Raw genomic sequence first — 11,905 nt, 5'->3', positions numbered from 1 at the left:
GTCTAACATGAGTGGAGTCTTCAAGGCAGTGATACCAAAATCCAGTAACTGATTTTGAAGCCAGAGCAGTTGGGCTGTATAGCTTGCAGCAGCTATATATTCTGCCTCAGCAGTGGATGTAGAAACAGCTGCTTGCTTTTTGCTTTGCCAAGATACTAAGCAATTGCCTAGGAATTGGCACCCTCCTGAAGTGGACTTCCTTGTTTTATCACATCCAGCAAAGTCACTATCTGAGAAACCTGAAAGCTCAATTTTACCATCAGCTGGATACCAGATACCAAGTGTGGGAGCACCTTTAAGGTATCTGAATATCCTTTTTACAGCAATAAGGTTTGACTTTCTAAGGGTTGATTGGGATCTTGCACAGACACATGTTGCAAACATGATATCTGGTCTAAATGCAGTTAGGTACAACAAAGACCCAATCATGCTTCTATATAAGGTCTGATCAACCAAATCATCCTTTTCTTCAGACATGACCAATTTATTGGTTGCAATGGGTGTACTACATGGCTTACAATCATCCATATCAAATTTCTTTAAAAGTTCTTTGGCATATTTGCCTTGATGGATGAAAGTACCATTTTGCAGCTGCCTTACTTGGAGACCAAGAAAGCACTGGAGTTCACCCATTGCACTCATTTCAAACTCAGCTGTCATGAGTTGCCTGAACTCTTCACACATTTTATTACATGTGCTTCCAAAAATGATGTCATCCACATAAATTTGGACAATCATCAAATCCTTCCCTCTCTATTTTAAAAACAGTGTTTTATCAATCCTGCCTCTGGTGAAACCAATGGAAAGTAAAAAGGTGGACAGAGTTTCATACCAGGCCCTTGGTGCTTGTTTCAAGCCATACAAAGCTTTATTTAGGTTGTAGACATGATCTGGATTAAATGGATCCTCAAAACCTCGAGGTTGACAAATATAAACCTCCTCTTGAATCTTACCATAGAGGAATGCACATTTGATATCCATTTGATACACCTTGATGTTGTGGTTGACAGCAAAGGCCAGAAAGAGTCTGATAGCTTCAAGTCTTGCTACAGGGGCAAATGTTTCATCATAGTCAATGCCTTCTTCTTGTCTGAAACCTTGAACCACAAGCCTGGCTTTATTCTTGACAAAAATACCCCTTTCATCAGTTTTATTTTTGAAGACCCATTTTGTGCCAATAGGACTCACACCCTCTGGCAATGGAACAAGCTCCCATACTTGTTGTCTTCTAAACTGTTGGAGCTCCTCTTGCATGGCTTCTACCCAGCTGTTGTCTTTCAGTACCTCTTGGTACTTGACTGGCTAATGGAGTGATAGAAAACCAGCAAAAAGACAAATGTTTTGGGATTGCTTTCTTGTGAGCACCCCTTCATTAATGTTGCCAATGATTTGATCTGGTGGATGAGATTTCAAGAAGATGAGCTCTCCTTGGTATGGGACAATGGCATTGAGTGGTGAAGGCTGCAGATGTGTATCATCTGAGCTAACCACTGCTGGTGACTTTGATGACCCAGCAGTGGCTTCAAAAGGTGGTGGCATAGGAGGTAAAGATGTGGACACCTGCTGACTTTGATCCACCGTTTGAGGACTTTTGTCAGCAGTGTTTGATGATGTGGAAGCAGTGGTTAGTGGGCTACTTTGGTCAACAACTGTTGAGGTAGCAGTGGTTGAGCTTTGACAGCTGTTTTGGACATCTGCTGCTCTTCCCATTGTGGCAGACTTTTGTTGAGGAATGATGATCACATACCCATAGTTTGGTGATGAATTTTCTGATGGACCTGCACTGTTAGTCTGGACAGAAGTATTTTCAAAAGTGAATTTTTCAAGTTCAAACAATTCTGCAGGGCTTGCAGGGATTTTCAGTGATGAAAGTTCATTGAACTTTACATTCAAAGTCACTTCCACTGCTTTGGTCCGTGTGTTGAACACTTTGTAGGCCTTAGCAGTGGTTGAGTATCCCAGGTGGTATCCCATATCAATTTTGGCTGCAAACTTTGAGATAGAATCTTTTAAGTTTAAAATGAAACATGGGCAACCAAAAATTTTGAAATATGAGATTAATGGCTTAATTTTATACAGAATTTCATAAGCAGTCATTTTGTGCCTGGGGTTGATCAAAACTCTGTTTTGGACATAGCAAGCAGTATTTACTGCCTCTGCCCAAAAAGTTAATGGCAAACCTGAATCTGCAAGCATGGTTCTGGCAGCCTCAATCAATGTTCTGTTCTTCCTTTCAACAACCCCATTCTGCTCTAGTGCTCTAGGGATGTTGTACTGCCTTATAATCCCTTTCTTCACACAGAAAGCATCCAACTCCTTATTTTTGAATTCTGTGCCATTGTCACTCCTGAAGACTTTTAAATTGCTTTTCAACCTGTGTCACAAAGTCTTGCAAAATGCCTGCAGTCTCATCTTTTGAGTGTAAAAAGAAGGTCCATGTAAACCTAGAGAAGTCATCAACAATAACCAAACAATATCTCTTCTTTTTGAGACTCATGACTTGCACTAGGCCAAACAAATCCATGTGCAGCATTTGCAAACACTGGGTTGTTTTGGACTCTTCAATAGGCTTGAAAGAGCTTTTATGTTGTTTTCCTTTTAAACAGGAAACACAATGCTCAGGACATGAAAACATATTTTGTGGTAAGCCTCTCACAAGGCCATTTTTTGAGATTTCAGTGATGGTTTTGAGATTAGTGTTCCCCAGTCTTCTGTGCCAAAGTTCTGTCTCTTTGTTAGAGGCAGCTGATGTGACAACCTGTGCTTTGATATAACCTGTATGAACAATACGTGACTAGTTGAAGTGTTTGATTTCAATGGAATATTATGTTGTTATGCTATGTGTTATATGAATGTGAACGTGTGGTATATATTTCGAATAATAAAATCATTAGGGCCGCACATCTTGTCTTTCGTCACACATCTTTCTTGGCCCAACCCCACTCACAAACCACTTGGCCGACTCGAGACCAAGGGCAGCCCATTGATGGGTTCGGACCACTTCCCTTGTGCGTGTACACATACCCATTATGGGGCTTGTTCCTCATATTTTGCAAAGATAAGAAAACACTCAAACCCTAGAACTCCCTCCTCTCTCTCTCTCTACAACTTGACGGCAGCCCTTCCTTCATTCGAAGCCCTTGAATCGATTAAACCTCAGTTAGTGTTTCATCATAGTAGTTTGCTTAATACATGATACTTGATGTTATGCATGATGATTAATCTTTGATGTTGTGACAAACTATGAATATATGATTAAATGATGTATGTGTGATTGTTGTCTCTGAACGATTCATCCGAACCCACATGATGATCATGATATTAGTGTTTGGTTTAGAATTAGGATTTATGTGATGATGCTCTATAAATTGGATTGCATGATTTAGATCTAGAACCGAATGGATGTAATTTAATCGGCTGCATGTATGCGTATGATCGTTGCTTAATTAATCAAGTTGGAATGACTAGGGTGGCATATTAGATATTCAAATCACTGATTCGAATGATTCGATGATTGCTGTTCTTGGTTTGATTACAATTAGGGTAGTATGATTATGCATGATTGCTGAATTGAATGTTGTTTGATCTGATTTGAAACTGCCAAAGTTGCTTGCTGATGTTACGGATATAAATGAGCCGCAAATAAGGAAGTCTGTTACACACTTAGTCTCGACAAGGGTGCGAGTCGAGAACTCTCAGTCTCAACTCGAGACCACACCTTACCATCACACAGACAGGACTCGAGACCTCGGTTGCGGGTCTTGTTGCGACTCGAGACATGACTCGAGACCACCTGAGCTCGAGTGATAAATGCATGACTCGAGACCTTTAGCTGTGACTCAAGAACGTTAAGGCTATGACCCGAGACTGCGCTGTCTCGACTCGAGATCCCTAGTCTCGACTCGAGACCACATGATCATACATTCTGTTTGGACTTACAGGCCCAACCATTTGGGCCGCATACTTGGACTTTGTTTGTTTACGTGATGCTACTGTTGAACTCATATGTACTGTTAACTGCCATGATTATGCGTGTAAGCCATGATCACTGCTTGTATGCAACTTATTAGTAAACGTGTCGAAAACCATACGTGCATTACTTAAACCTAGACCTGACTGTATGGTAACCATGTTAGGACGTGGTTGACCACAAGTGACTCAAGTGACCTTTCGTTTATCTGCCGAGCAAACCAAGGTGAGTTCACACTCTTACCAAGGCATGGGATTCCCGGGGTTGGGAATGGGATGGAATGATAACTCGTACTTTCATTGTTACTGGAACATGTACCACGGTCCTTGTTAGGGAAAGGACACCGATAGATACATCTAGACTAGTAACCGATGGGAAGCCCCCACTAATCTTCGCAAACATGCCTGGAAGGCCGCGATACGAACACTAATCTTCGCAAACATGCCTGGAAGGTCGCGATACGAAAACTAATCTTCGCACACATGTCTGGGAGACCGCGATACAAATACAACTAGTCTAGGATACATGGGAACCCCCCACTAGTCTTCGCAAACATGTCTGGGAGACCGCGATACGAATTAATACGATACATGGTTTACAAAATGAACATATGCTTTACGAAACGAATACTATAGCTAAACAACCAACTGTGAACTCGCTCAACTTCGTTGTTGACTCTCTGTTACATGCCTTGCAGGACGTTAGGTACTCATGGAGCTTGCACTGGGAGGCGCAGTCGTTGTGGGACATGGACAGTGGATGCCATGTTAAAACAATATAACACTTTAAACTTATTACTTATGTTTGGGTTTTCACAATTATGCTTCCGCTAAACATTTACTATGCTTTGTTTTGAACACCTTTCATATTGTTTGGTTGAATTACATTTATTACTTATTATGTTACATATGATTGGTGGCTTGATCCTGGTCAGTCACGCCTCCAAGCGGTAGTACTCCGCGTGTGGATTTTGGGGGTGTGACAGCTGAGAACAGACAGGCATCAGCTCTGGGGCATTCTTTTAACATGTCAACAACATAAACATTGCCACTTCTTTGAGCAACAAGTTTAGTTGTGCCTTTCTTGATTATTGCTTTAATCTTATTAACCATTTCTGGTCCAACAATCCTACAACAATCCTTAGTGAAAAATGAGCCAAACCCTTTATCACTCATTTGAGACACACTCAGGAGGCTGAATTTTAGATTGTCTATAAGATTGACATTTTCAAATTTTACATTTCCAGACTTTACTGTACCAGACCCTAGAACTTTTCCTTTACTATTATTACTAAAGGATATATCACCCCCTCCATGAATTTTGAAATCTTGAAGAAGGGCTTTACATCCTGTCATGTGCCTGGAGCCTCCACTATCTACATACCAAAGACTATCTAAGCATGCAGAAGCTCCCTGCACATGAAGTAAAAGGATTAGTTCATAAAGGTCTCCAAAGCCAACAGGGCTTTGGATAGGGTCTCAACAGTGTCTGGGATGGATGCAGATGTATGGACAGTGGTTAGCACAGGGGTTTGAACATTTTTGAGAATGTTTTTCTCTAACCACTGTTGGGGGTCTTGACCCATCATCTGTTGATAACCAAAAGGATGTCTGTTCACTCTTGGTTTATATGACTTTTTGTAAGCCTCATAAACGTGTGGAATCCTTTGGTATGATGCTTTGTCCTTGCCTTTTCTGAAATGATTGGCTGGAGGTGCATCAGTCACCTGTATATCCCTTTGAACAGATGTTTGGTTCAGCTGTTTCATGACAGCAGTTTGGACAGGGACAAACAGTGGTTGTTTCTTGGTGAATTTAACAGATGATGCTGATGAACTTAAGGATGTTTTTGTAGTGTACTCTTTCTTCTTCTCATCAAAGATTTTGAGATACACACATTCCTTAGTTTTGTGGTTATTTTTACCACAGATGGTGCAGCTTTCAGCAGGAACAATGACATTTGTTTTGTTTAGATCATGTGCTTTTAGATGAAAACAATCTTTTGTTAGATGATTCCTCTTTTCACAAAAATCACAAAACAGGTTTTTAATCTTTTCTCTTTTCTTCCTTTTCTCAGATTCCTTTGCAACAGAGTTTTGAACCTCTGTTGGGATATCTTTGATAGGAATGACCCTTGCTTTTGGAGCTTTTACACCATCAGTGGTTGTGAAATCCATTGGTTTGAAGTTTTCCAGAATGTCACACTCATCAGACCATGTGGGTTTAAATTGGTATTTCTCAATCTCTTCAAAAGTTGAAGATCCCACAGATCTTTCCAGAGTAATTTTGTTACCAAGTTTGTCAGTTAACTTCTTGGCCACTTTTGTTGGTTGGTATGATTTCAGAAGAAAAAGCTTGTATTCCAGCAGTGTTTACAGGATCATCATATTTCCTTTGTCCTTTACCAAACTTGACATTGCTTTTAAGCTGTTTCTCAAGCATAACCTCATACCCTTTACAAGATTCTACCTTTCTTTCACAGGTGATCTGGGTAGACTCCAACTCCTTTTTGCAAACTTGGTATTTTTCTACCATAGTTTGGAGTTGAGTTTTGGTTATGCTTTGCTCTTCTTTTAGACTGCTGATCTCTTTATCTTTTTCAGCCAATTTGTTTCTGAGTTCTTTTAATGAATTTTCAAATTTGACTTCATCAGATAAGATTTTATTCCTAAGGTTTTCATTTACCCCTTTGATGTTAGCAAATGCAATAATACATTTGTCTGAACACAGTTTTTCAAGAACTTGAGGTGATACCTTAGCAGCAGCCATCATGGCACAGTCACATTGATGATCACCTTCTTCATCAGCTCTCTTCTTTTCTTCTTCCTTTTTGTCTTCTTTGGACCAGGGTTCAGACAGTGGTTCAAGCAGGGTTTCTGAATTTTCTTCCAGCAGTAGTTCACCAGCAATTGCAGTAACCACTGCTTCAGCAACTTCATCCACTGTTTCAGCACTTAGCTGTTCACCTTCAGTTTCTATCCCTTCTGGTATTGACTCTAATGCCATCAAACAAAATTCATCATCAAAAGTATCATTAGAGGCATAGAGAGCAAAATTTTCATCACCAAGTTCATCAGGCATGCTGCTCCAATCAACAAAGCCTTGTGTGAAAAAGCTTTGTTGATCTGGTTGTGTCACAGTTGGAGCAGCTTGTTGAGGTGCAACAGGTTGCACTTGTGCCTGAGAACAGGGGCCTGAACATACTGAATTTGTGGAACAGTGGTTTGAATATAATGCACAGGCACATGGGTTGCAGCATAATGAGCAGTGTTAACATGTGCTGCAGGGGCATATTTGGTATAGTGCACAGTGTTTTGTTGTTGTGGTCTAGGATTTGAGCCAGGGTGAGTGATTATAGGACCAGTGGTTTGACTCCTACATTCCGTAGCAAAATGACCTAGCCTATTACACTTGTAACACTTGATTTTTGACTTATCCAACCCCACCCTTAAATTCCAATGAAGCCTTGGGAATTTTCTCCCTGTTCTTTTGTAGAATTTGCTTGTTCTAACACTAAGCAAAGCCAATTGATGCAAAATGTCCATCTCTTCTAAGTCAGTGGGATCAAAATATTGCCAATCATGTAGTTCAAAGCATAAGTTATCTGACATCTGGTTTTCAGTATTTGTAGTGAAAGCATAATTTGCAGAGTGAGAATCAGAGTTGTTAAAATTTCCACCAGCAGTTATGTCAATAAAATGATCATAACTCTGATCCTTACTGCTGCTACCAGATTCTTCCTGACCAAATAGAGTTGTGCTGCCAAATGAATAGTCATCAGCAACTTTTCCAGACTCTTGCAACTTCCTTTTCTGGTTTAACTCCCTTTCATAGGTCAGGAGTCTACCATGGAGTTGGGTCAGGGTCAGATCTTTGAACTCAGCTGAATTCCTGGTGACAAAAGCAATTGTGTCCCATTTTTCGGGCAATGATCTAAGGAACCTGCTATTTTGAGTTGCATTTGGAAATGTAACTTTAACAAGCCTTAGTTCACTGATGAGACAACTAAAACGTTCAAATTGTTGGGTTAGTGACTCCCCTTTGATGTGACAAAATGTTTCATACTGCTGATTCAGAATTTCCCTGTTGTTTTCAATAACCTCTTCCGTTCCCCCAAATTGTTCCTTCAATGCATCCCACAATTCTTTGGCACTGTTACAATGTAACAGCCCAACATAGATTTCGTTGGGTAGTGCAGAGGCTTTGATGCTAAATGCTTTGGCATCAAGTTCGAACTTCTGAAAATCAGATTCAGTGTAATTTTCTGTTGGTTTAGGAACGAACTTCTTGGTGTCCTCAGCACTTGGCACCATAGGAACATGAGGACCGAAAACAACAGACCTCCAATATCCAGTGTTCTGTTGAGCAAGGATGTGACACATCCTTCTATCCCAGATGTTGTATTCATTTCTTTTAAGCATAGGAGGTTTAAAAAGCGAGCCAATGTTATTTTTATTATCTTGAGACTGTGACGACATCCTGGTTGTTTTACAGGCACTAATTAATCAACTTTATTGGTGATTAAACCTTGCTCTGTTTTTCAACAAGACGAACAAACTATCAGTATCAACTATTTCGAGCTGAACTATTTACGTCAAAATGATTGTTAAACTAAATTTGATTGTCCAAGCTCTGATACCAATTGTTAGGATCTGAGTTTGGATTGATTGTGATTTGTGTTTGAATTAAGATGGAATTATGAGTGAGTTGTGCAGCGGAAATTAAATGGAAGCAAACTTTTCACAATCAAACAGAAGAAATGCTTTCAATCATACATTTTCAACACAGAATAAAATGATTAAATTTATTTCAAACTTTGATTACAATGCATGTATGATTCGCAAACTCCCCCTCAGCCCGAGCTCAGTATTTGTTCGTGCAGGAAGAAGATGGTGAATGAGCTCAACAGAACAGTACATAGTACTGTTCTATTTATAGGCACTAGCAAACTACTGAGCATCTAAGCTGACGTCACCATGAAAGTGACGTCTAACCTCCTAACAAACTCTTAACAACTGACCTATACAAACACTGCTATGCTAACTACTGATGTTACAATTCAATACATAAAGTAAACATAAACTGTTGCTGCATCCTTCCACTGCTGTGAACCCAGCAGTACTTGTCATGATCAGCAGTGCTTGAAACAAGGCAGTAGATTGAGCAGCAGAGCTTTAGTTCTTCAACAGACTTTGACTTGAGCAGCAGTTGTAGGTCAGCAGTTTGCATGATCAGCAGATAGGAGGTCAGCAGATGTTGAAACCACTTTCAAGGGAAGAGACTTGCAACCAAACATCTGTTTATTCTGGATCCACTGCTCTGATCCAGTTTTGGCTTTCATTATTTGTTCCTTTGGCAGGGTTCAATCCCAACAGTGATTCACGTGACTTTGTACGTTTTCATATCTTCAATTGAATCACAGATTATATACGGTTCTTGTGTTCGGTCCACGCACGTGTACGGATTCCGCACGTCACACGTGTCGATACGCAATCGTTTCGGAGTCGAAAACTAATCCTACATTATGAATACTTATTTTTTATTTAAAGATAGTTATTATAAATTAACCAAATGAATTTAATATGAATTTAATTATTAGTTTTATTTAAATTATATTTTTCATTGAAAAGCTTCATAAAGTTCAAAATTATGTTGATTAAAATATTAAGAACTAAGAACAATTATGATTATTGTTTTTATGAGTGATTTTTAAAAATATTTTAAATATTTAATTTGGTTGGATGATTAAAAATACAATAGGTTAAATAATAGAAAATAGATTAAATTAAAAAATCAAAGTCAATACGCATTTTATAATTGTCACGTCAATGTACATTTTTATTGACGAATGTATACTATACTATACTATACTATACTATACTATACTATATTACATTACATTACATTACATTATATTACATTACATTACATTACATTACATTACATTATATACGGGTTTATTTAACCATGTAATACATATGTTTTTCTTAAACACAATTTTTTTATTATTAATTATATAATATTACATTTAACAACATATATAATACATGGTATTATAATCTAGTTACTTATAAAAACAAAACTCAAATATTTTATTTAATTGCATTATAACCTAGAAAATGAGTAAATAAAGTTAAAAAGGATTTACAATTATCAATATGAAAGGATCCTAAGCATTTTGACCCATCATGCTTCACAAAATCATTTATTTGAGGGTTAGTATGAAGACATGTGAAATGACTCTTTGTCTCTATTACTTTCACCTTACCATAATCAATCAATCAATAATCCATATCAAGATTAAAAACATCACTCTTTCTAATTCCCTGTGTGTGATTTTGTGTGTTTCTTCCTCCTTTTGACTTGATTGATTTTACCACCTATGAGACACCCCTCTCGCCCATGATTTTATAGCCTAGTGACATCTTAGAGGTGGTATAAAACTTTGGGACCAATAAGCCTTGGGTTTAATTCCCAAAAGGGGGTTTTCTTATATTTATTGGGTTTCCTCCTAAATTGGTGTATAGGCATTATGCCTAGTGGAGATGGATGTGATCGGGTGGTACCGTTGGTGGCACGATGATACTCCAATAGTCCGTCAGTGATCCAAATTTGCCGTTAAAAAAAATGAGACACCCCTCTCAATTATAGCAAGACACCATCATCAAACACTTGCTTACATGCTCTCTTTTGTAAATCGTTGAGTGTGATTTTTTGCTTTTATTCATAACACGCTAATACAACATGAAAGTTATTAATCATACAATTAAAAAAATAGTACAAAATAAAGTAAACATATTATATTACTCTACATGAATAAGTTTCTAATTCATATTCATATTTTGATATAAATATAAAGTTGTATGAAATAGAGATACTCATAAATTTTTCTAAGAGAATGACGTGTTTCCTATTGAAACCGGTTACAATGTAATGAAATGAATTCGTGTGTATAAAAATGGTTTTTGCGGATAATATTTTTATCATTTACACTAACTTCAAGACAACCATTTTTACAAGATAGTGTTTACGTACAGTGGCGAAGCTTGAGATTTCCGACAGGGGGGTCAAAAACGTATATACCAAAAAAATTCTATAGAACCGGGGGGTCATAAACGTATATACCCAAAAAATTCTATACAAAAGCTACAGACATAACACTACTGAGCGAAAAGTTCGGGGGGTCGGACGCCCCTCCCGGCCCCTTCTAACCTTCGCCCTTGTTTACGTATATACCAGAGTCTACATGACATCTACGCTAACCTTTAATGGGATAGTGGTCCATTGACAAAGGTAAAACCTTTAAAAACACCTAGGTTGAGAAGAGGAATGTCTTAGGTTTCAAATCACACAGACAATAAAGGATTAAAAAAATTATCCGTTAGAAAAAAAAAAAAACATGAGTCATAAAAAACCAACAACTACACACAACTACACAGATATTTTGGGTGACTTGTACCTGAAATTTGCAATCATTTTCTTTGGGTGACACAGCCCATAATCAAGCAACAAAATTACAAAAGGTGTGGTCCAAATCTCCAATCACCACAGACCATTTATCTACTTTTGAGGTGACCAAGGCAAACCTTTTTTACCTCAAAAGTCAGTGTACAAGTCTTTCAGAATTGTGATTACTGATTAGGTAAAAAGGGTTTATGAAAATACATAGTTTTTTTTTCTAGGGCTAACGAATAAAAATCCAACTATTCAGGACAATCCAATGGTAAATGACAACCTCATACGTCCATGATTATAGGCAGCGTTGGATAGTCCAAGCTCATCATTTTCGGTTGCGAGGAAACCTGTCACCCGAAGGCCCACTACGATAAAACCCGGTTGGAATCGGATTCAAACTTGAGACCTGTGGTCTTCAATCCAAATCTTCACTTCCCCTGGCAGTTTAGCTTCAACTCATTGGCACTAAAATACATAGTAA

This window comes from Helianthus annuus, chromosome 11 (genome assembly GCF_002127325.2).
Source record: "Helianthus annuus cultivar XRQ/B chromosome 11, HanXRQr2.0-SUNRISE, whole genome shotgun sequence".
NCBI lineage: Eukaryota > Viridiplantae > Streptophyta > Magnoliopsida > Asterales > Asteraceae > Helianthus > Helianthus annuus.
The sequence above is the reverse complement of the archived record's forward strand: the minus strand, read 5'-3'. Positions refer to the sequence as shown.